General features: G+C 46.6%; 1 long non-coding RNA gene across 1 annotated transcript; it reads right to left on the bottom strand.

Moving 5' to 3' along the window:
- Window positions 1-734: 734 nt before the first annotated feature.
- LOC144375326 (uncharacterized) lies at window positions 735-10,611 on the bottom strand. Its single transcript, XR_013435009.1, has 3 exons — window positions 7,852-10,611; window positions 3,013-6,023; window positions 735-1,911 (listed from the first exon to the last, which is right to left on the bottom strand). It is a non-coding gene; the product is annotated as an uncharacterized LOC144375326 (long non-coding RNA).
- Window positions 10,612-23,403: the final 12,792 nt, after the last annotated feature.

The raw sequence follows: 23,403 nt of genomic DNA, 5'->3' as shown, positions 1-23,403 counted from the left end.
GGCTTTCCTTTGGAATAATAAATTTGAGGGGACATGGGGTCCATGCAAAGGCACTATAGAATAAGGACCATAACTATCACTTTGGTGAAGAAAAGATACCAACTGAGAATATATTTCTTAGCTATGAGGGATCTTCAACTAGTGCCCCATGAGAAGATTTGTAAGTAGATAAAGGTGGTTAACTCATTGCCCTCCAGATTCTGGAAGTAACCTATAAAAATGGTGGTGTGATGCCCATTACTGAAGAGAGACAGGGGGACACCATAAGGCAACAGCCACAACAGTGGAGCCTCATTGCCGCTCTGATGGCCTTGCTCAAAAGAATGCCACAAAAAGCAAGAGAAAGTGTTTATCTATATGTCATCAGGAAAACAAAATGTCACTGTTATAAAGAGGGAAAAAAAGATGAACAGTGACAACATAAATGACATTAGACAAAGCATGGGTGTGACATATGGAAGAGGTTTCATCAGAGGAAAGTGAAGACAGAGATATCAGAGGCTAAGTTAGACATAATCTCAACAAAAGCTGGGAGAGGAATAAGGTGAAGTTTAAATTCCTTCCTGTAGATGGCTGTCAATCTGAGTTAGTTTCATTGTGATGAATTACTTTTCCTAGAATTCATACTGTGACAGAGTCTGAGAGACTGTCTCTTCAGGCCCTTCAAGAATTAGGACATTCTAGCATTTCAAGCAGGCATTGATGCAGAAAAGATGAGTCTGGACACCTGAGGATTTTGGAGGAAGCAGGTTTATTTAAGCTGCAGCAACCCAGAGGGGATAACACCAAACAAGCTCTGGACCGCAGGTCTGGAAATTCTCTAACATTGCAGTGGGTGGTTACACAGCAAAATGTTTAATATAACTTAACTTTGTTCCACGTTCATAGGTTGGACAGAGGTTTCACAATTTTTTACACAGAAAGCAGAAATTTTCTCACATCAAATAACTTGATTGGAGACTATTATTTTTTAAGAATGTAGATGAGCACAATACCTTTATTTTTATGTGGTGCTGAGAATTGAACAAGGGGCCTCACATGTGCGAGGCAAGTGCTCTATCACTGAGCCACAACCCCAGCCCTGCAGGCCTAACTCTTACAAGAAAGAGAAACCTGGCCTTTACAACAAAAAGGAGCTCAAAGCACAATGAGTGCTCTGGAAATTTTGTTGACTTCTTAAAATAATCTCTTCTTGATTAGGAGAGAGACTTGTGTTACAATTAAGGTGGGAGTCTTTTGGGAACTACAGCATTACCCCCTTTGATGCTCATTATTTAATCCTCTAAGTCAAAGGGCATTATTATCTTCTTGGCTTAAAGCTTTATATAATGTAATATCATAGTTGTTGTTTCTCTTTTTTAAAAAGGAAACCTGCTTCTATTGTAGAACCACTAGTTTTAATGAAAAGAGGAAACAAACATGGAAGCAATACACAAGTTCATAGCACAATCCATGCTATGTCAATTAAGCTTTCAATCCACCAAGAAAAGGAAACCATCCTCCAAATAATGAGCTTGGATCTCAACTGCAATGCCCTTTCAGGATTGAACTGGTACATGTGTTTGTTTTCTGATATTATTAACTATGTGTTTGATTGTTATCAGTCCTAGAGTCAAGACAAAACAAAGGACTCTGTATATGACAGAAGTAAGGGGTGGCAATGACAGTATAAGAGCTGTCTTAAAGAGTGAAACAGTCCATTTTCCTTTTGGTTAGTATATCTTTCACCTGGTACATCCAACCCAGAGTGGCTGAAGCAGGGCTGATGTTTCCTCAAGCTTTGGGCACATTCAGGCTAGGCAGCTTCCAGAGTGACTTGAGCAGGGCTGGTGTCCTTTGGATCTTTGAGTTTCTCTGGTGTTTCCTTCTTCCTGATGCTCAGCTTAAGGGGTGCAAATTAAGGAGGGAAAGCTGTAAAAGAATGTACGTAAGAATAAGAGATTTTATTTTCAGAAGATTTCAAAGCAGGCTAAAAGGAACAAAGTATTACATAATGTATATCTCTGCATATGTACATACACGCATTGACATATTTGGTGACACTCTAAAAATTAGAGTAAGGGATTGTAGATAGTGCTCTATGTGGGGGTGTGACAAGAGGTGGGGGATATCCCAGGAGGCTTGAACTATGTAGATTTAACTCAATGTAACTTTAAACAAATTTGAAAACAGCCTATAATTTCACAAGCCTGACCCAACATTGGCTTATGATCTTCCATATATTATTATTTCATCTAAAAAATGAAGTAAATTCAACCACCTGCTCACAGGTCAGTTGCCTTCCAAAGGTGCACCTCTAAGTGGGTTGACTTAGAATATATTTCTGCATGGAAATCATGTCAAATGCCTTTCTGGCTCCCAAAGTTTAGGTACTGCTCAACAGCTTAATTTTACCCCTGGCTTATCCTCCTCACCAACTTTACTTTACCAGATGCAAACCCAAGGTTGTACCTAGTTCTGCACCCTGGTCAAGGTCATCCAGTTAAGAGGGATTTAAATCCAGCTCTACCCAATCTGAAGTCTTTACTTCTCCTCACACTACCACTTAGCCAAACTTGCTTACTTATATTTTTCCTTTCTTGATAATCTCTTGGAAGAAGCCAGTGTTAGGCTAAATTTGGTAGATCTAGGAGGGTATTTTCCCAATAGGCTACTTTTCCTACCAGTCTGGCTGTCCCAAGTCTGCTGCAATGTACTGAGGCCTCACACCACTGCCCAGAGACCCTGTGCCCAGATGACCCTATGTCCAGGACACAGAGTCTCCTAGGGAACAGTGGAGGAGTAGGAGAAGGAGACACCATGGAAAGTTCAGGAGAAAGGACCAGAAGGTACTTCCAGGGCTAGACTCCCAGAGCAGCCAAAGATCCCTCTCTATCTTGCCCTACAGGATCAGGTCTAGACCTGGCCAGCAGCTCCCAGGCTCTAACCCCACCCTCTCACCAGTGAGCTGGACCCACCTAGTCCCACCCACTGCCTGCTGTGAGGACTGCAGGCTTTATTTAGAGTGCTCACTTGTTTATTTGGATGAGTTCCCTGAGTTAGAGCCACAACTCCTCAAGGGTCCTGAGGACTGGTGTCTGGTCCTGGGGTGACAAAAGGCAGGCAGCATGCAGTGGAACTTGGTGAGGTGACTGTAATGGAGAATGATCAGTTTCCCAGCTCTTATACATCTTGAGCAGAGAAGCATCCTTGGGGTCAATTCACTGCAATGGCACCATCATGAAATGGTGGCATATGGTGGCAAGAGCAGCATCCAGCTGTTTTGGGCATAGGGCATCAGGCGTCAAAAGTCAGGAGTTGAGTATTGGTGTGAGGTGGGGGGGACTGTGGCGGTGTCAGCATGCAGCTGTGATTTGGCAGTTCCTTGCTTCCTACTCATGGTGGCGATGACAGTGGAAGAATCCAGAAACAGTGGTTGTAACAACAGATGGATCAGCCATGAGTGTTTTCATCTGCCATAGTGACAAGGGTCTGGCTGCAGTTGCAATGAAGTTGGCCCCAGTACTGAGTGTCACTGTCTAGTATCCATGTTAAAGTCTGGTGGCAGCAGGGTGGAGCTCCAGAGTCTGGCAGGCGCAGGAGCAACATGCAGCTGCATTAGAGGTCCAGCCTCAGTATAGGGGTCGGGCACCAGGTGTGGGGTAAAGTACAATGACATTGTGGCCTTGGTGGGCATTGTTGGAGTCCATCTGGAGTTTGGAAGTTTCAGTGCTGCACAATGGTGGTGGCACCATAAGAGTTCAGAAGCAGGGGCAGCAACAACAGGCAGTGTCCAGCACTGAGCATCTTCATCCTGCAGAAGTAACTGGGGTCAGGCTGCAGGACAGTGAAGGTGGCATCCAGTGGCCATGTGGGGAGTCTGGTTGGCTGCAGCGAAGAGCTCCAGGCTGGCATGGCAGCAAGGGCATGGGATAGTGGGTGTCAGAGTGATAAGGTAACCAGTAGCTGAGATGTCCTCTGTGGTGGAGGCTCCAGGCCCTGGTCTTGCTCCTGGTAGACTGGCCTGCTCAGGAAGAAGAATGCAGGAGGTGGTGGTACCCAGGCAGCTTCCCAGGACCTCATGCTTCCCACAGCTGCCATGTCTCGCTCTGGCCACAAGCCCACTGTGTGTCTGCTCAATCCATCACCTGATACAGCCTCTCTACTGAGGAACTAGGCTGTCTGCAAGGTTGGGGAGGTCTTGGGAGAGAACCTCACCATACCCAGGCACATACTGCGTGGACTGTGGGTGCAGAAAGCAGAGGTCCTAGGACATCTTCATCCCCAAAGTGCATTTCTGTGGCTGGGGGTGGCAGAAGACCAAGGCAGAGAACTCGTTGCCCTTAGACTCCCACTGCCACCTGTGTCCTCCACCCTTGTCCTGCCCAAGGGATGCACTTGGAGGGTGAGGATTTTCTAGGCCCCCCCACCACCCACCTCTGCACTCTGCTACCACAGCCCAAGGGAGATGTACCTGGGGAGGGTGGGTGCCTTTTCCCAAGGCTGCCCCAGCTGGCAGCAGGCCTACTCATCCCGCAGAGGCTGCAACTCAAGGAGGGGCATGGTGAACTCAAGGATTAGGTGAGCAGCCTGGTGGACTCAAGGCCAATGCCAGGCATTGCTGGAATGGGCAGCATGAGTTCCTCAGCAGGTGTCTAGGTACCACCAGCTCCTGCGCCCTGCTTCGTGTGCAGGCAGGCCCTATCAGGAGCAATACCAGTTGCCTGGAGGAGCTACTTCAGAGGCCATCACAGCCTCTGAAGTCGCCCTCTGACTCTGAGGCCTGCTGTCCCAAGCTGTCACCATCACCGCTAACAGAGCTCCACACTGAAGCCACTGGAGTCTCCACAGGGCCACCAGTGATGCCGCAGCCACCATCACTGCACTGGGACCAGACTCCTGCCCCTGCCAGAGGATGAGAATGCAACTCTCTGGATGCCTGGCTTAAAGTTGCCACCTACAGACTCCTCAGTTGCATTTGCCACCACTGCCATAACTGAACTTCAGACACCAATACCTCCACAGATTCCAAACGCCAAGGCCTCACTACGCAGGCTCCTGCCCATGCCTGTCCTTCAAGCCTGAGGCCAATATCCATCCAGTCATTGATACATCTGGGCTCCTTAAACTGCGTTAAGAAACCTAGGCTCATTGTTTGACATTCTCCCCACAGATGGGTGCCTGTGCTACAGGATTCTGACACTGGTCCTGGTCACTGGGAACCTCCAATGGAAACCCTGCTGTGGAATGCTGAGTTTGGCTTCTATATGCTTCAGTCCTAGAAAGCAGACATCTTTCACAGCGACTAGATGCCTTTGCAGGTGCCACCTATACCTCCAGGCTTGGGAAGGGTCCAGCACATGCCCTTCCATGCCTGCTGCCTGTTTACATCTGTCAGGGGAATTAACCATTGATTGGGTTAAAGCTCTCAGAACTGAATCATTTCACTGATAATCCTTGTATTGGCTCAACCATGAGCTCCTGGGGACACCTACTACCTAAAGCCCAACACATCTTCATCGGATAGCTTAGCAAGACCTTCTAGATGACTTGCAAAAGCTTCTACATCGGCACTTGTTTCTTTGCCTTGCAGTTTTATTTTATGGAGAGGGGCCTCTTGCCAAAAACATAATGGACCAAACTCTGGCACCTTCAAACTTCTTCTGCAGCTTTCTCACTTCTCTTGTCAGTATAACAATCTAAAGTGTGGCCTTATCTGAATTTGGCTTCATCTTCATAGAACATGGGGTGTTCTTCTTTTCTTCAGAATATAAAAAGTTTTTCCAGATCAGGAATAAGGCATTTTTTTTTTTTTTGCTTTCTGGTCATTTACATATGCCTTGGAGCAGCACTTCAATTTTTTTGTTGAACATTTTCTTTGCATTCTCAGTGTGACAAAGAAGTGTAAGATGCACAGCTTTTTATTTGAAGTGCAAAACATAAGACTCTTCCTTTTATTTAAACAGTACAGACCATTACTGAGTCATTAACGGTTCTAACTTCAATATTGTGTCTTGAAGAATAAGAGGATGGTGATCCATGATCTGTGGAGCAATAAGAATGTACATATTAAGGTTTTTGTCTTATATGAGTGGGATTTGTAGTGCCACATGACAGTTAAAATAGATCATAGTAGGAGTTATAATGGCCTAAAATCTTCAACACTCAATAGTCAGTCCCTTCTGCTCCATAACTAAGGCATCTATCTCACCTCCTCCTGGATGGCTTTTTGTATCCTCTCTCACAGCACCTATGAGCTCTACATGGGCTCCATCAGCAGCTACGCAGTACTGGTGGTGGCACAGCCTGGTGAATTGATTAAGCACTTTTAGGTCAACCCTAAAGACCTAAAAAGAGCATACTACAGGGACACTGCTACATCGATGTTCATAGCAGCACAATTCACAATATCAAGACTGTGGAACCAACCCAGACGCCCTTCAATAGACTAATGGATAAAAAAAAAAATTATGTGGCATTTATACACAATGGAGTATTACTCTGCATTAAAAAATGACAAAATCATAGAATTTGCAGGGAAATGGATGGCATTAGAGTAGATTATGCTAAGTGAAGCTAGCCAATCCCTAAAAAAATGCCAAATGTCTTCTTTGATATAAGGAGAGTAACTAAGAACAGAATAGGGATGAAGGGCATGAGAAGAAGATTAACATTGAACAGGGATGAGAGGTGGGAGGGGAAGGGAGAGAGAAGGGAAATTGCATGGAAATGGAAGGAGACCCTCAGGGTTATACAAAAGTACATACAAGAGGAATTGAGGGGAAAGGGAAAAAAATACAAGGGGGAGAAATGAATTACAGTAGAGGGGGTAGAGAGAGAAGAGGGGAGGGGAGAGGAGGGGAGGGGGGATATTAGAGGATAGGAAAGGCAGCATAATAAAACAGACACTAGTATGGCAATATGTAAATCAATGGATGTGTAACCAATGTGATTCTGCAATCTGTATACAGGGTCAGAATGGGAGTTCATAACCCACTTGAATCAAAGTGTGAAGTATGATATATCAAGAACTATGTAATGTTTTGAACAACCAACAATAAAAATTTAAAAAATAAAATAAAATAGATAATCTCAGAGGGGAGAAAAAGGATAGCTGTGCTGGGGGTTCTGGCACTGGGTAATGCTCAGGAGCTCACATGTGGGTGATGCCTTTGAAAAGTTTAGAACTAGGGAAGTGAGGACACATTCTAGGAGATGTGGAGGGCTATGGCCTAATAGTTTCTTGACTTCCTGCCTCTATTGTTTTGGACCCTGAATTTATATTGCTGCCAGGAAAGGTGGTTCTCTTTCAGAGGATGGGATGGCAGCTTAGAGCACCATATGTACCATACATATATACCAAGTGGAAGATAATGTTCAGTATCCACTGACTTGCTTATTGGCAGCTAAGCTTCCTCCTCTTCTTGAAGTTTCAGTGGCCACTGGTGGCTCCATATCTTCCTGTGTGGTCAATGCTGGTGTAGAACCAACCTCTGATTTTGAGGGCTATTTCTCCTCCTTCAAAGGGAATGTGATGATATGCTCCCCCAAATATAAGCAAGTAAATTGGGCCACAGCTGCTGGAGGCAATTATATTACTTGATATGGTGCTAGAGCTGCAGGAGAAAACACCCATCATGACTGACTTTCCTTGGGCCTTTCCCAATTCACACTAGAACCCTGCCTCTGAGAATAGTCCTGGCCCTCCTACACAATTGGCCATCTTCCCAGACTAGGTTCCACCAGCTTAAGGATGTCAGAGTTGTGTGTCTTGGGAACATATGGCAGATCCCAGGGGCACCAGCTGAGATTCCTCTGCACACACCTTCAGTCATCTGCCCCAGACCTCATCATCAGAGAGCTCAGACTTACAGGATCTGTGTTCTTCAGCTGGGGAAGGACCTGGAAGTTCCCCTCTGATTCAGGCATAATGGTCAACAGGAAGGTCCTGAGAAGCTTCAGGTTGTCCATGTCTTGGGACCTCAAAAATATTCTGGATAGAGGTACAGCTGCATTTTGATGATGGAGCAGAGGGTGCTGTGGAATGTGGAGTGAAACAGGGAGTCATGATGGACAGGGCCTCTCTTTTAACTGGAACCTCCCAAGGTCCCTGCATCATGGGTTCCCAAAGAGTAGCCAGGCAAGTCCATGCACCAGATCAAAAGGGCAACCTGTGAGGCACATGTGTGGGTAAGGGGCTCCCCACACTTGCTCTCCGGTCTCTGTACAGAAAAGTAGTGGCAACCTGGGTTTGGATTGGCTGTGTTGAAAAGGGATCCACACAGGGCTTGGCTCTGAGGCCCCAACCACTACTCTGCTCCTTTGGTGCCCTGAATCCAATGCAGAACAATATGTTCTTTCTACAGGGTAAACCCCAGAGTTGAGTCCTCTGCGGGAAATCACACAGGGTGGAAATTGGGATTTGCCCAGCCATCATTTATAAGAGCTCCCCATGAAACAGGAGCCCTCCTGACTGGCCCAAAGAACACTCCCTTCTTTCCTTGAAGCTACTCCCCACAAACATCTGGCTGCAGGTTTCTATACCTAGAGATGGTGAGGAGGCTGACACCTCTAACATCCTGTGCCCCTCATCTGCCAAGATGGCTGGTGGGCTTGACTAACTTCCTGACAATACTGGAACTCCAGGAGGACTAGAAGGTTTGTCTGCCTTCATTCCTAAATAATAGGCCAAATGATGGCCCATGGTGATGCTACACATACATTTGAGTGATGACAGAGCCAAACCACCTACTGCCTCACTATTCAGGGCCAGAACCCTATTTGTTTCTCCCCAGGTGTCCCTATTCTGGCTACATGCAGGTTAGAATGCTCCCAGATGCAATCCACAGACTCCTTCCTAAATGTGGAAATTGTTTTTCCTGAAGCCTCAGAGTAGTGAGGCCTGAGGCAGAGAACTTTCTCACAGGGAGGGGATATGCCCACAGGGTAAGGCCAGAGCTATAGGCTGCCTATAGTTACACAGAACCAGACCTGAGGCAGACACTCTTTGGGCTCATCCTACTCAGTTTTATAAACATCCAGGCAGGATGCTCCTCTGAAAAATCTACTTTCCCCAGAGCTGACTGAGTTCCCAGAATTCCCAGCACCAAGCAGGAGATGGCCATGTGCCAGGGCTTGGAAGCAATACACATCTTTTATACAGCAGCTCCAGCACCTTCTGAGGAATGTCCAAATTTTGAAAGGAATACAGTACCTTTCAAGAATTGAAGACAGTAGCTGCTGCATAGGAAGTGTGCATACATTTGTTTTAGTAGCACCACCTACCACTGTGTATCTGGCCCATGCTCATGAATATGGTTTCTTCAACAATTCATGGTAACTCAATGTGATGGGTATATCCCCCCTCTAGAGATGAGGAAACTGAGTCATGGTCAGATGAAATGACTTGCCACAGAATACTCAGCTACAAGTGCCGGGGGGCGGGGGGGGGAATTCAAATCCAGGCTGTCCCACACCAAGTCTGGAAGAGAGTATTATTATTCACTCATTCAACAAACCCCTATGTGTGCCTCCTGGAAGTGAGTGCTTCCTGTGTAAGCCCAAAGATTCATAGCACCCATGCAATGTAGGTGTCACTTTTACCATTCCCAAGTTTCCAATGAGGCTGCTGGCCTAGGAAGGCAAGGCCCATCAGGCCTGTGAGGAGACTGCACTTTGCATCAGTGAAGCTCCACATGGATTCAGGTTGCTCTGTCCTGATGGCCAACGCACCTGCTTCCTCAGATCACAGCCAGTAAACATCATGGTCATGGCCAAAGGTGGGTTCATGTCATTCTACAACTGCCCATTCCCACAGAATGTGCATCATCCAGAGGAAAGATTAAGGTTAGCTCCAGACTCTAGGTGACAATGTTGTGGGTTTCTGAACTGGAACAAATGTGCCTCTCTGGTGGGTAGTGATGGTGACAGAGGCAGAGGCTGGGCAGGGATGGGAGCATTTGGGAAATCTCTGTTCTTCCTCTCAATTTTGTGCTTAAAAATTCTCTAAAAAGTTATCAAGTAAAAAACAAGAGGAGGAAGAAGTGTGCTTTGTCACTCTGCACTGGGAGAGGCTGAGGGCAGGCAACTAGAGCTTGGGGCAAACAGACCCAGCACCTGCCTCTCTCCAAGCTCAGCACAGCATGGTCTTCAAGAGGCTTTGAGGTCTTTATAGAGAAGCTGTCTGATGGTGACAGCTCAGAAACCCTGCCTGACACCTCCTCAGAAGGCCTTGAGGGGGGACTCAGATTTAGGGTGGCCCACCTCTCCCTCTCTGTCCCTGGGCTGTCCCTACTTATCTCTATTCCACCCCTGCTCCCTCAGAGGCTGCCAGCTGCTTGCTGCCTGAGCACCTTTGAGCTGCCCTTCCCACTTCTTGGCTCAGCAGCTCCTGTCCATCAATAAACTCTCAGCGCTCATGACACTTCCTCTGAGAAGCCCATTCTGACTGCCACCTAGGAACACCCTGACCCTCTGTCTCCTCTGTTTCCTCAACCATTTCTGAATTCATCCTATTTCTTCATCAGTTTACTTGTCCTTGCTCGGTCTCTCCTTCTAGACTGTGGGCTCCAAGAGGGTAGGGGCCTTCCTTGTGCTCACTGTTGTCTCCACAGCTCCCCCAGGATTGCAAAGGAGGGCTTGGAATCTGTGGAAAAGTCATAGGGTGAGGATATAATGAGAAGTGGGTCGGCTGCAACCTGAGGGAGGGCCCTCACCATACTCTGCCATCCTGGCCCCCTGATCTTGGCCTGCCAGCCTTCAGATCTGTGAGAAATCAGTTGCTGATGTTTCAAAGCCACACAGTTGATGGTCATAGTTACAACTGCCTCCACTGATAAAGACCTGGGCAATCTGAGCCAGGTTTGGGTACTGCACTCTGGACACTTGGAGGTACCCAGGAAAGCTGAGGATGCTCTCTCCATGCAGCCAGTTGGTGTCTGTTTGTACAATATCAGGGTCTGCTCACATGATCTAGTGGACACCTGGCAAATAGTAAGCCTGCAGGCAGCACTTAAGACCAAAGACAGGCACAGGGGCAAAATCAGCCATCTCTACTGCAAGGGGCTGTGTTCTAAATGCAGCTGCTTTCACCCCTTCAGTGGGGACATCTGTGGCTTGCCTGCTTGGCTTCCATCTCCCTGTCTCATCATTTACCCTTGAATATTTTTGGTGACTCTTTTTTTCTCTCACACAATGATTCAGCCCCTCAAGGCTTGACCACTGAGATCAATCCATCCCACCATGATGGGCAGAAAGAAGCAGTGACCCAGGCTGGCCCATGACTTTCACTATCATCATTAGAACACTGTCTTTTCCTCCAATGCCAAACTAGAAGATTGTGTCTCTAAAGCTGCTTGGCAACATGCCACCACCCCCAGAGACAGGGTGGGCAAAGAAGGCAGTGTCGGGAGATGGAGAGAGGCAGTGTCCTGATGATGACACTGCAACCTCTGGATAAAGCTGTGCCTGAATCTGTTGTGTTCAGCCCACAATTCCCAAACATGTGAACCAAAGCAATCTACTTGTCAGCCTTTATTTCTCCTGTAAACTTATGCTTGTTTACTTATTGATCTAGCTAACATTGTTAGGATTTATCCAATTTGAAAGGTGGACCACTTTGCTGCTTCATAGCTGTCTGGCCTTGGCTCAAGTCCTTAAACCCTCAGAGCTTCAACTTCCTTGCTAAGAAAGAGGAGTTGCTACTTTCACCTACACAAGAGGAAGTCAGCCTTGTAGATGATATGACACAAGGCAAAGCACTTAGGATTGATGTTTGATGAACTGAGGATTCTATAATTCTAGTCTACTAATTAAGCATAATTGACTGAAGAATAACTACAGGAAATGCTTTCAAAGACCCAAGTATCACTGAGTGTCTGACTCCTAGGGCCTCAGCTATCTGATTTTTCAATGTGGCCTCGGTATGGCAGCAATTGTTGCATTCCATAGAACACCCAATATCTGAGCTCCTAAAATATCAGGAACAGAAAAAGCATAAAAATATGGATCTTCCATCTTCTCATATCACTAAAGGAAAAACACAGTGACCCATCTGAATTTACAACTCTGAAACCCCTCACCCAAGGGCTCAGGACAACTCCATGGCAGGATCAGGAGGCTCCCGCCAAAGAGCTTGTCCCTTTGGACATCAAGAAATACCCCTTGCATTCAACATATAGCACAGCTCTGGGGCCTGCAGCACCCCTACCAAGGGCTTATTCAGGTGATCAAGCTCATGCTCTGAGAGCATCTGCAAAGTCATCTGTAAGCAGAGGGCAGAAACTGACCCCCTGCAGCTGAGTCCATCTTGCTCCCACTGGAGTGAGTGAAGCAGTCCTTCCTGCATACAGATGGCATCACTAGAACAGGTCAGCAACACTGCTGCACAAGGGAAAAGAGACTGTCATTCCAGAGGTTCAGGTTCTACTAAATGGGTAGGACCACAATTTGAACGCAGGATTGTCTGATTCCAAACTCTGGCCCTTTGCCAACTCCAACTCACACTCCCAGCATAGGTCACAACCACCTGTGGGCTGTTGGTTGCAGCTGCAGAGCAAGGTAAACCACGGTTTGCAGCCAGATCCCTGGGTGAATCACTCACTAGCTCTGTGACCTTAGGCAAGATACCTGCCATGTCCTTGTCCCAGTTTTCTAATGCACCAGTGAAGGTGTGTTGTTCACTCCACAGAGCATGGGGATGGTTAAATGAGATTGTCTATTGAACAGCTAGGTATCATATGGTGAATTTTTGTTTTGTTTGTTTGTTTTTATGCCTTTATTTACTCAGGATGTCTCTAACTCCTGGAGGGGAGCAAGCCTTATCAGCTGCTGTTTTATTATATCTAAAGTACAGCCTTGGCAAATTCCAGGGAGGATTGGTCACAGAGCATGGTGCCAGCTGGTGGCCAGAACCTAGGGCTCACCAGAGGTGGTGGTCAGCTCTAGAACCTCCTGTGCTTAGAAAGCAGGAACAGGGGGATGTGAGCAGGGACTTTTTAGGAATCACATGGTTGTTAGGGACAGAGGCCTGGGAACAAGGCTCAGGCCATGTCCTGTTGCATCAGGTGCCTGAAGGCCTTAGCAATTTTGCAGGCCCCTGGGGGTGACAAAAGTGCCCTTTCCTACTTGTTAACCCATGACAAAATCCTCCCCCAAGCTACTACAGCACCTCATGAGGCTTCTGCAGGGAGACCCAACAGCATGGCACAGGAGACACAAGTAAACAAGAAAGCCAGGCCCTTCTTGCCACTCTCACTTGATCAGGAAGATCAAGGCTACCAGACACCCAACACTATGCAGAGCTCCCAGGAGCTGTTCTTCCAGAGTCCTGAAAGAGCCTCAAAACACATCATATGGGTGGGACTGCATTATTCATGAGAAGTTCTGCCCCCATGAGCCTACACACAGGCTCAACTGAGTCAATCCTACAGGACTCAAGGGACCCAGAAATGTCCTTCTTGGAAGTTCTGTGCCCATTCCATGAACAAGGATTCTGCCAGCCCTACTCTGAATGCTGAAAAGTGGAGGCTGAGCCTGGGGTTGCCAGCCCAGAGGCAAAATTCTGCAAGAATAGGCTGATGTTTCCTCTTTGGCCTGTCACCCTAGTGACCATGCTTCCTTCCTACTGGTCCCTGATACTTCCATGTTCCTCCTCTGGTTCAAACTCCCCCAGGGCTCCCATCTTACCCAGGGTAAGGGCCAAACACCTCAGCAGCCACGAGACTCTGCAAGGTGGACCCTGTTCTTTCTCTGACCGCATCATCACTCTCCTTCACTCTGCTCTGGTTTCATTGGCCACCTTGATACTCTGTCTTCTCAGCTCAAGATCTTGCAGGTGTTGATAATTCTGCCAGGAACACCCTTCCTGAACAAGTGTATGTCCTCCCTTCCTTCAACGCTCTGCTCAAACATTATCCCCTCAGCGAGGCCAAGCTGACCACCACCTCTGGTGAGCCCTTTCCCTGTCTTTCTGACCTTTATTTCTGCCATGGAACTTATTATTTATCTACCTGTCCTCAGACTGGATTGTACTCTCAATGAAAGCATGTGAGTAAGTGCTCAATTTGCATCTGCACGAGATGGGGAGCCTCAGAGGTGCTCAGTTCATCTACCACATGATGCCACCCCTAACACACACACACACACACACACACACACACACACACACACACAGATAGAGACCATGCTGGCCCAAAATGTCTACACCATGCAAGATCTCGAGCTGACAGCTCACAAGATGCAAACATGGCTGCAAAGGGGTGCCAGGCTGAGCAATGGTGGGGGGTGACAAGAGAAGGGCAAATCTCACACACACATACACACACACACACACACACACAAATCATAGCCTTATTTGTTCATATATACTCATGCATTACACTAAACAAACTCACAAAAACAGTTCACACCGATTCACATGCAATGTCTGGAAATGCACTTGGACATCTGCAGACACATGCACATACATTCTCTTACTCACACACTGCAGCCCAAACTCCACACATATGCCATATGCACACCACACACACACACACACACACACACACACACAGCCATGTGTGTACCCATGCACACTCAGTCCAGTCCTGCAGATGCCATCCTCAGTCCCGCCACTCTAAATGTTCCCTACCTCTACAGGGACCTCAGAGGTGACTAGGTATAAATACAGAGGCTGGACTAATCTCCACCATGGCCCAAGGGACAGTAAATGGGAAGCAGGGCAGCAGAAGTCTGTTTGTCATTCTCCTGTGTAAGGTGGTTAAGATGATGGGACGCTGCCTGCCAATGGAGCAGTCCACAGACCTGAGACCCCAAGAAGTGGCCTCTGTCTCCTGGTGGTGGTGGTGGCTCTGGGTACTGTGAATGTGTGCATGCAGGAGGGAGTCTTTTTGTCCCCAAACTGAACCTCTCCTTTGCTGAACGCTGGGCCCTCTTTGGCAGGCCCACTCAACATGGTCCTCCCCAAACAGGCCTACCTGTCCCCAGGAGCTTATCTCTCCTTTAAGGCCCCCTCACTGAGACTCACACAACTGTTCTTGCACAACAGGGGGTCCCAACCAGACACCTCAAGGTATGCCCCCAACCTGGAGGATCTTCACACTGCACCCACCCTTGCACACAGCTTAAAGACACCACAGGTACCCCATACCTCCAGCCCCAGAACCCTAAACACATGGGTCACCCCTCCAGCCCTCCAGAGGTAGATGCTCACACTGAGCCTGCCTACAGTGTGGCAGCTCCTGTCACCAGGGAGCACCCCTCCAGGAACCATTGGCCCCCACCCAAGTTGGTTGTGCCTTCCCAGATGTGCGGCCTGCACCTACCTTCTTCCTCAAGGTCAGCAGCAGCTTCAATACTCTACAGCAGCTTCTGCCTTATGCCAGGTCTTCATCTCTAGGGGACAAGCCGGTGGGCATGGGTGACCACATGGTAGGAGCATCCAGGGCTGTCCACTCCCCAGCCCACCTTGACCTTCCTTACCTGAGGGAGCAGCAGCCATGGCTCTCACAGCGTCCTCTGAACAGAAAGGGATGGGGGACCCTTAGGAATATGTGCCTGGTAAGGGCAGTGTGTTTGGTGTGCTACAACTCAGGTGGGCATGGGTAGAGCCAGGGACTGCCAAGTTCTGAACTCAGAGCCAGGTGCCTCCCACTACAGTTGGACCATTCACTAGGAGGGCACCATCACCTAAGATCAGCTTGGAAAGTGTTGGGAAATTTTCCTGGAGACCAAAGCCTTCCTTAGGATCTGAGGATCTTCTCACCTGATCCACGCTGCCCTCACATGGACTCATACCAGCATCACAGAGCAAAGGTGCAGTAGCTTAACCACAAGAGGCCTCTGCTTCCTGCGGTGTCACTTCAGCGCCCACTACTGAGGAAGCCAACAGCATGCACTGTGTAAATGGGAAATGGTGTAAAAACCAGGCTATGGTGGAGGAGCAAACACTGAAGGAAGGAAGCAAATAAAATCGGAGCCAACATTAATGAACTTGACAACAAACATAACAACACTAAGGACCAATGAAATAGTTGTTTCTTTAAATAGGTAAACAACATTGAAAAGCCTCCATGCTAAAATAACCAAGAAAAAAGCAGAGAAAAGCCAAGTTTATAAAATTAGAGATTAAAAAGGTGAAATCACCATAGATATCACAGAAATCCAGTGGATCATTAGAGATTATTTTGAAAACTTTCACTCCAATACATTGGAAAACCTAGAAGAAATGAATACATTTCTAGATAAATAGGATCTCCCAAAACTGAATCCAGAGCAAAAGAAAACCCAAACATACCAATTACTTGTAATGAGATGGAAGGCTTTTCATTACTGTCTCTAACAAAGAAAAACTCAGGGCTGGATGGACTCCCAGCTGAGGTCTACCAAAAATCTTTGAAGAAGAAGTGATGCCAAAACTTCTCAAATTACTCCATGAAATACAAAGGGATGGAACACATTCCACATTTATAAAGCCAACATTGCACACATACCCAAACCAGATAAGGACATATCCAGGAAAAAAACCTACACATCAACATCCCCAAAGAACTTAGATGCACAAAGATTGGATGTACGTTTTCTCTGATATGCAAAAAATAAAGAACAAAAAGGAAAAGGAATGTGGGAAAGATGAGTAGAGAAAAGGGACCAAGCGGTAGGGGTAGGAGAACTGAGCCATATTGCATCAGTAAAAATATGGGGAAAATGATAAAGATTTCCAGGAAGTCTTGATACTAACCCCAACAACTGAGACAACCAGTCATTAAGGGAATGGAACAGCTCTCAAAAACTGAGAGGTATCTCATTTCACATAAAACCACTGTTTGCTTGTTTTGGGGGTGGGGAGAGAGGGGACTTGTCAATTAGCCTACCCTTTAATGTAGAAAAAATGCCACAAGATATTTGTTTGATGACATCGGAGAAAGCCCTCAAAGAAACTCCAACACAAGTCTTCACAGGTGTCAGCTTTCTGAGGCAGGCAACATGGCTCTCAGTAAATTAAGTGTCCTGGTAGAAATGTGAAGTGATCCACATCAAGCTAAAGGAGAGCTGGAATCCTAGAGGTGATGGCCCATCCAAGAGCTGCTCTTGGATACTACATTCCCCCACCCCCACTTTAGGTAGTAGTTATGATCGTTTAATTTTTTCTCATGAAATTTATAAAATAGGTGCAGAATAACCATCTTAGTGTATTCTACTGTGATTAAGTTTTGTGTTCACACAGAAAACACTCTACTGCCATCCCAATTCCAGAAAGTGGGAAGATGTACTCAGGGGACACTCTTCCTCTGTCAAAGCAGAATGACACCAATGCCTCAAGAATATGTTACACCCTTGAATTAATTTTTCCCTGGGTTCAAAAAAAAGTGAGTTTTCTTTTCTTGTTCTTCCTGGCCCAGGTGTTCTGATGCCAGGCCTGCACTCTCTTTTAAGATGTTTGTGATGGTGATTGGCCCGAGACTCACAAACTGCACAAAGGATCAAAAAGAAGAGGCCACCTCAGAAAGGGAAAAGTGTGGGCAGTGGGGCCCCTAGTGGATGTGACAGATGATTCAGACCCTTCAAGACCAGGGAAGTGGGTGACAGGTGGCAGCTCGTACAGCAAGTGTGAGTCTTCCCTTTACACTTCCAGTGGGGGCAAGAGATCAGGGGCCAGCATCCCTTCAACTCAAGAAATATTTTGAATAGGCCAGAAAAGGGGATGCTTTATTTTGTAAGAATGCATCTATAGGCCAAGGCACACGGTCTCCTTTGGAGTGATGGTTGCATTCCACATCTTTAGGGAGCCCAATATACTCGGTGGAGAGTCCCACAAAAGTCATGAAGGGCACCAATAGATGAGGTGGATCTCTCACCCATTCAGCTTCTCCTGCCAGTAGCCATCTGGCTCCATTACCTACTCCATTGCCTTTGTCTGGAGTGGTGTCGAATCCTTCTCTTTCTAGAAGAGACATATTTTCTCTTCTCAGCCTTGATTTTTAACATCTCAGGATTCTCCTGGTTAGAAGGGGGAAGGAGGCATTTTCGGTTGAGCATGGCAGCATTCTCCCCTGATCTGAGCCAGTTAGGAGACTGCTGCCAGGTACTTTGAATGGCTGCCTGAATTTTCCAAGTTAGTCAGTGTCCAGCAGAGGGAGCTCTCTGAAGTCCCAGCCATCGACCTGATGATGGAGATCAGAAACTGAGAGCCCAATCTGTAACCAGGCAGAAAGGAATCTGACCTGGATTGAGGGAGGGATAGAGAAGGTCAAGAGGAACAGTAATTGAACACATGAAAGCTTGGTATGTTCCATCTGGGGCTTGTCTCCTGAACAGACATGTGAGATTTGTAGAGGGGTTGTCAGCTAACCAGGGACTGTGGATTCCCAGGATGAGCAGGACAATAATCTTCTGGTGGTGTCCTTCCTCTTCAGATGTGGTGAAGGAGGATTAGAAATGTGTGAGTGCGTGGTTGGGAGAAATTCATGAGGGCCTGTCCACTTATCCATGAGTTGCACTTCTGATCTCTGGCTTTTCTATGTCTTAAGTAGGATTGAGTCTCCTGCCTAGAATGTATGAGAAGGGTCCTGAGGAGAGGGTATTGCCCTAGAAAAAGGAAATTCCTGCATGGAGGTCAGAATTCGTTTCGGCAGCTGTAAAGAATATTGAGTGCTGTGTTCATATTTTCAAAATGGAGAATGCATTCTTCTTAGTGAGGTCTGAATGATCTCATAAGGGTTCAACTGCAGCCCCATTCTGGGGACAGACAGGATGTGGAGCTGGGTAGTAGGTAATATCATTTCCCCTATCAATCTAGTTTCCTGACATAATCAGTCTTCAGTGATTTTGTGACACACACCATGGAATTGACTGCATTCTTTGCCTTGTTCATCCATTGAAGGAATTTCACAGGCACAAATAGTGAAAGTGTGAGAGCAAAGTGTCAGATTATACAAAAACAATATAAAGAAAGCAGAACTCCTGCATAGGTGGGGTTCCAAGGGAGGGTTGCCAATGAGTGGCAATTGTCTCAGGTTTTATAAGGATCTAAGGGATAAGAAAATAAGCCTCCAGCCCACTCTTGGTAAGGCATTCAGGGACAATGTGCACTTCATGTGCCATTTCTTCCCCTCATGATAAGGTCACTGTGTTGAAGTTTATCCCTTTTTAACAGATGTCTCACCTTTTGTTTGAAGCTCAGCCTTGCATCTGTGGTCTTTGTATTCTGTTCCACTGTCGTCTTTCTGTTAGGAGAAACTTGACCTTGGTGAGTACAAGTCTCCTATGTGCCTACCCAGCTCTTTCCCTACCTACATTTTAGGGTGTGAGTCATATTTTGTGTGTTCCATGTTGATTGAGACTTCAGGCATCACACAGTCTCCAAAGAACTCCTCAAGATTTGCTCAACTGGTGAGTTACTTTGGAGACAAAGGTGAGAACATAATTACATTGAATGAGTCACCTATACTCTCCCTGGGGAAGCTGTCTCCCAATAGTCACTCTCAAGGTACTTCTGAGTCCCTTTCCATTCAATTTTCTACCAGTCTTGGACATTTAGGTGAAGTTCATTGCCAATATTCAAAACAACATGGCCCTCAAATTGGGCCCACTATTTTTGGCAGCTCTTTCATTTTCAGTCTCTTTTGGACACAGAATTGACATCTGAGTCACATCTTTTTTCTGTCATAAGCATTCCAATTCCTCATAAGAGCTGTCTGGATAATTGCATACACATATCTGTTCCAAAATGAGATTTTAAGGGACAAAACCAATGTCCTTCAGTGCTCAAGAAAACCTCTTCTAGTGGTAGGAACTTTCCTACCAACTGCAGGAGAAAGTAGAGGGGCATGACCCACAGACCCTTCTGTCTACATACCACAGGAACACCAGAGGCTCCCCACTCTCTTGACAAACAGAGAACTCCACTCCTTTACACTCAATGCCCAGGGTCAGTCCTCACTAGTCACAGCTAGAGATGCAACAAGGAATAGAGGCGATGGAGTGCATCTGCAGTGAAACTCAACACCACACACCAAACCATCCTTAGCCGACTGCACCAGGAGAAGGCAGATGATAAGAATGGATCCAAAACAAATGTGAGACACAACTGGGCATGGCAGTGCCTGCCTTTAATCCCAGAAGATAGGAGGCTGAGGTAAGAGGATTGAAATTTCAAATCCAGCCTCTGTAACATAGTGATGCCCTATTCAAATGAGTGATAGCTTCTCTCGAAATGAAAATTAAAAAAATTGGCTGGCTCAGTGCTTAAGCTCCTCTGTGTTCCATCCTAGATTAAAAAAAAATAATAATAAATAAATAAATAAATAGCAGAGACACATCCATCTCATCGGCAGGGCAAATTTAGCACAAATACAAGAAATTTCACAAAACAAGGAGACCTGACACCTCCTACATTCTATAACTTTCTTGGCACTGATGCCAAATATTTGAACTTGCCAGACAAACTATGCAAAACATTGATCTTTTTAAAATATCAATGGAATCTGAGAGAATTCAGCTGAAAGAACATGAACCCAGAGAGCGAATGTTTGAAAAAGAACCAGACTTAAACAATGAGTCACAATGCCTGCCAGAAGGAACTTTGATTTGAAACCCGCAATGAATTGGACAATTTTTGTTGCTGGACAGGAAAGTGGGCAAAAACATTCAGGCTTTTTGAGATATGATCCTGTCCTTCCCTCTACTCTCTGCTCTGTCCTCCTCTCTGTTCTATCTGTTCTCCTGATCCAGTCTTCCTTGCTAGGAAAATCCCAAACTCCTTCCCATTGTTCTTCAACCTCTCTTTCCACATCCTCAGAATCACCCGAGCTGCTCCCAGCCCTACCTTACCTGTCTTCCCCCTCCCAATACACACCAATCTGCTCCTGCCACCCCTTTTACCCCTCCACCCCTCCTCCTGCCACCACAGCTCCTCCTCACTAGCTCTATAAAACTCCCTCTTCTCCTGCAGCCAAGGCTCCTCTGCCCACATCTTCTACTGACACAATCTTTCCCCTCCCCCTCCATCCCTCTCACCTCCTCCTTCCTCCTCTCTTGAAGCCATGATTACCTCCACCCACTCACCCCTCTTTTCTCCTGTCAGTGCCCACACCCACTCCCAGCAGATCCTCTTACCAGATAACCCAAAGTTCCTTTGTCGCTTCAGGGAAGTGGCTCATGCTGAAGGGATTGTCCAAGTACATGTTTCATTCTCACTTCAAGATTTTTCCCAGATTGAAGAGCAACTTGGGTCCTTCTCTGCTGACATTTCTACTTATATTTCAAAATGCCAATACCTTTCCCAGACTTATGATCTTATCAGGCATGACATCTCTGTTGTTCTGTCCTCCATCCTTACCCCCATGAGTGAGCCGGTATCTAGCAGACTCAGTCAACCTATGATATCAGAAAAAAGCTCAATCAAGCTGAGGAGGGCCCTCAGAACCCTATCCAATATCTGGTGAAAATGGTCTTTACAGTTTATAATGTCCAGGAGGAGTCAGCTGAACTAGCTAGGTAGGCTCAATTACAGAAAAAGGTAACACTTCAAACCCAGGCCTTATCAGAGCCCTGAGGCCTACAGCTCAAGCAAGAGCTCCATGGAGGTTCCATCATTCCTCTACACCAGGTACTTGCTTCAAATATAGATGCAAAGGTCACTGAAATCACCAATGCCCAAAGCCACACCCTCCTACCAGGCCATGCCCTATCTGTAAGCACACAGAACATTTGAAGAGTGACTTCCTCATGGTTGGCCCTTCCTTGTTGCCTCTACATCGGAGTATGACCAGCTAGATGGTATCTTCTCTTAAACTATTGGGGTTCACAGAAGACTGAAGAAGCCCAGACTTGAGGACCTCCATTACACTCACGGAGCCCAGGATAACAGTTCAGGTACTGGTTAAGTCCACAACCATCCTTGTGGACACAGGGGCTACCTATTCGGTCTTGCCTGCCCACTCTGGGCCTGTGTTTTCTTCCAAGGACTCAGTTATGGAGATTGAAGGCAAACCCTCCTCCCCAAGCTTAACTACTCAGCTGACCTGTGCCCTGAAGGGACACCCATTCACAAACTCTTTTCTAGTCATTCCATCCTGTCCAATTCCTCTCCTAGGCAGAGATGTTCTCAAATTACTAAGAGCCACGGTCCAAAATACATCCAGAGAATACTCCCACCCATGTCCTTCTGCCTCTAATCTTTACCTCTCTAATAACCAGACAGTATCTACTGTGCCATCGTCCCCTGATCTAGTTGATCTCCAGGACTGGGACATCTTCAAGCTGGTCATAGCCTCCCACCACAAGCCAGTACATATTTCGCTGAAACTGCAAACTAAACTTCCTCTATGTCCCCATTTTCCCATCTCCAAAACCTATAGGGAGCAATTTAAACCCATTATAGACTGCTTACTTGCCCAGGGACCCCGCTTTCCTACTGACTCCCCCTGCAACACTCCCATATTGCCAGGATGCAAACCCTCAGGAGCCTATCACTTAGTCCAGAATCTTCGCCTAATTAATGAGACAGTTCTTCCCATCCACCTGGTGGTTCCCAACCCTGACACTCTTTCTCATGTCCCCCCTTTGAGCACTCACTTTATTGTCCTGGATCTTAAATGTCTTCTTTATAGTGTCTCTCCATCCTGACTCTTATTAGCTCTTTGCCTTCACATGGGAAGGTATCATGAGCTGACATGGACAGTCCTACCCCAAGGCTTCAGGGACAGTCCCTATCTCTTTGGGCAAGGCTTGGCATGGGATCTAACTGCTTGTGACTTAGGGGGAAGCACACTCTTACAATATGTGAATGACCTTCTATGCAGTTCATCATTCAAGGCTTGTGAACTCACACTGCTCAGCTCCTCAATTTCCTGGGGTCCCTGGACTATTGGGCCTCTCCAACGAAAGCCCAGCTTATTATCTCTTCAGTTAATTATTTAGGCACACTTCTCACTTCAACCTCTAAAAGCCTCACATCAGACAGAATTCAAGCTCTCCATGACCTACAACCACCCAAAACAGTGGAATACATCCTCTCTTTCCTGGGTATGGCAGACTTTTTCAGGCATTGGGTTCCCCACTTTGCACTTCTTACCAACCTCTTATACAAGGCCACTAAGGAGACCCCTCATTGGACCCTCACCTCCTCTTAGCTAGTAGCCAATTCCTTTTAAAAGCTCAGGAATGCTCTTACATATTCTTACACACTCTCTCTCTTCCTAACCCTAAACACCCTTTCCACCTCATTATGGATGAAAGACAGGGTATCACCACTGGCCTGCTCGCTCAGCCAACTGCACCCTCCTGTAAACCGATGGGATACCTCTTCAAGCAGCTTCACTCTATGGTTCATGATGACTACCGAGAAATGTTATAAAATTTTATGTTCTCCTGAGAAGTCAACTTAAATATGTCTCTAAAAGACAACAAAGAGAGCCTAACTTA

Source organism: Ictidomys tridecemlineatus, chromosome 2 (assembly GCF_052094955.1).
Source record: "Ictidomys tridecemlineatus isolate mIctTri1 chromosome 2, mIctTri1.hap1, whole genome shotgun sequence".
Classification (NCBI taxonomy): domain Eukaryota; kingdom Metazoa; phylum Chordata; class Mammalia; order Rodentia; family Sciuridae; genus Ictidomys; species Ictidomys tridecemlineatus.
Note: the sequence above shows the minus strand (reverse complement) of the source record. Positions and strands in the feature narration are given on the sequence as shown.